Genomic DNA, 3,081 nt, shown 5'->3' on the forward strand with positions numbered 1-3,081 from the left:
GCAATCTTTTTCTTCGGGTCGGTCTCCCATGAAGGCACACACCAACACACATCCCCCTCTCCATCATATCGGGCATTCTTTAGCTCTCACGCGTGCATGCACAACGATGATGTTCCTTTATGTATGTGTGTATATAGCTAGGTCTTTCATAGTTTTCCACACAAACCGATCAATCGATATATCCAGTGAGGTCTCACCTTCTTTACCACGTCCACATTGATCAATCTATGCCTCTCTATATAGGATTAACATATATAGGTAATACACCCACATTAATTATGTATCCAACGTCCCCCTCTCATCATCCATGCCTTCCGCTTCATCTCTCAGACGCGTGCAGAATGGCGAAGACAGGGGGCAGTAAGGGCCCTGCCCCCCTGCCCCTCTAACATCACTATATATCAAGGCTAATATGAATGTGATCATTATACAATTGCTGCTAAAAATGGTTTAAGTTCATGAATTGACCCTCCTCGTAAAGGATTAGCAATGCTTGGCCCCCTAGCTCATTTATTTTTCATGGCTCCGCCACTGCGCATCAGCGCACGTGTTCGCGCCCTATCTCTAAATATCGATCTCGCACTTGTGCATTCCTTCATAGTCTCCCTCCACTCGGCCCCTCGCACCATCTTCTAGCCCCCCACCGGATTTTGCCACATGTACAATCTAGCAGACTCCATGGTTGAACTTAAGCATAATGCACAAACCTCAAAACAACAGTGGTTCTCTTTTGTTCTAGAATCTTCCATATCATAACTACCCAAACTTTTTTCTAGTTGAATTGCCATTATTTGCTTTTACTTTATGCTTTACAATGCACAATTCCATAAATCATAAAATAGATTAAGGGCTTCTTTGATTCAAAGGATTCTCAAAGGAATTTTGGAGGATTCTAATCATTAGGAATTTTTCCTATCTTGGTGGTTTGATTTGTAGGATTGTAAACCATAGGAATTTTTCCATATGATTCATTTGCACTAGATTTCATAGGAAACATCCCATCCACTCAAACCTCTTTGAAAGAATTCTGCGTTTTTTCTATGCACAATCAAACGCTCGTACAATCCTGTAGGATTCAAGACGACATTCCACTATAATCCCATGTTTTTCCTATTCTCGCATTCTTAGCTTTTTTATAAAAACTAATTGATTTTGAATGAGATGAACTATAAGAATTAAACGAAGGGATACATCAAGCATATATGACTCAGAGCTTACATGCTATAGTGTGGTATTTATTCATAATTTGGTTGCAAAATCTGATGTGTGCAATGCACGTGTACCTTACTAGTACTTCGAGTATGTGCAAAACACGTAAATTAGAATACCAATGGCACGCTACACGGTGTCTCTCTTACAGTTCATGAAGCCACGTGGCACATGTGTAGGTGTTGTCGCGACCTCCTTGCGTGGATTGATCACAGTGACGTGCTACTAGTTCTAGAAGAATGTACTCGTCCTCCCTGAGCCATACTAGCGGTACATGCACGAAGCGAAGATGTGCACGCACGCCATGCACGCACTCATTCCTTGCACGCACACGCGGGTACACGGGCGGACACAATTTTGTACCAAGATCCACCCCAATTGGTAATTTGACGCGTGTAAAGTCGTTCCCTTCATTGATGGTCAATTAATACAGTGCATGCAAATTGAGTGGACGTGAGGGCGGAAGAAAGACATTATTACTCCACTACGCGCATGTGAGTAGTTAAATCGTGGGTTGCTAGTAGTACTTCCATTGGTCTCCTTCGTATTTTGTGCCAATTTTTGATAGTAACATAATATTTACGCATTTGAGCAGTGTAGTACTTGAAATTTATGTTCCGCTAAACTCATCGGGAGCCGTTTCGGGCCTCGAAACCAAAACCATCAATTAATCTTTAACTTGTTCCCATCACATTCGAAAGCCTGCTCACACCTACTAGTATTACATACCAAACTTGAACGTGTTCCCACTATGCAGGTATTAGTGTCTTATATGGGCCTAAGCCCATCCATAATCCAACAAGTACTAGTGCTAGTACTTAGGTTATAAAAAGGGGAACTACCTAACCGAAAATCACTCTACCTTTCCTCCTCATAAGTGCTTCTTCTTCGTCCGTCATTGCCATGGCCGGTGAGCAGAGCTCTAGGTCGAGAACTACTCGTAATAAGGGAGTAGCAACCAAAGCTACGGAAAAAAAAGAGGGCTCGCCGCCACGCAGAGACCTCGAAAGATCTCTCACGGGCAGGCGATGGCTCCCAGGAGCACCCTAGCCGCGGAGGCGAACATGCCGAGCCGGCGGAGCTGGAGTCCTTATCCCTCGACGGCATGCCCGATCAGCTCAATAAGCAGAAGGAGTTCATCCAAGGCTTGATGGAGTTGCTGAAGGAGAGCCTCGACGACATGCCCGCTGAGCTCAATCAGCAGGGGGAGTTGACTGCCGGCTTGGTGATGCTGCTAAAGAAGAGCATTGCCTCGGAGAAGAAGGCGACCGGTGAAATCCTGCGACTTCGGGAGGACAATGCGAAGCTCTGCCACGAGATCGACCTGTTGAAGGAGAAGAACGTTGGCTGGAAGAAGCTGCATGCGAATAGTAGTTCCTCGATGAAAATGCTGCAGGCCCTCGCCATGTAATAGAAGGAAGAGTTGGCGAAGCTCCGCATCGAGCACCCGGCTGCTGTCAAGGTACGTAATATGGCCGTGGAACAGACGATGAAGGCTCGCGTCGAGAAATGCTGCGTCATGGACACAATGATGAAGGTGGCGGAGGAGACGTGCAAGGAGATGGAGGTCGTGGAGGCGATGAAGAAGCAGTTACGACTCCGTGGCGAATTAGATCATTTGGGGTGATAATCTTCCTTCTTCTTTTGCTCCTGTGTTTCATCTTTTGCTTCGGGTGTTTCACCACACATGACACGTTCTCTGCGAGGCATGAATAGAACAATGTTTTTTAGGGAATGAATAGAACAATGCTAACAATGAGATGACTAGCAAATTAGATCATTTTTTATTGCCATATGGCACTGGGCTGCCGTGTTTCGTGCTCCTCCGTGGCAGTACTACTCCAGTGGAAAACTTGAGTATACCGCACGGTT

This window comes from Triticum dicoccoides, chromosome 2A (genome assembly GCF_002162155.2).
Source record: "Triticum dicoccoides isolate Atlit2015 ecotype Zavitan chromosome 2A, WEW_v2.0, whole genome shotgun sequence".
NCBI lineage: Eukaryota > Viridiplantae > Streptophyta > Magnoliopsida > Poales > Poaceae > Triticum > Triticum dicoccoides.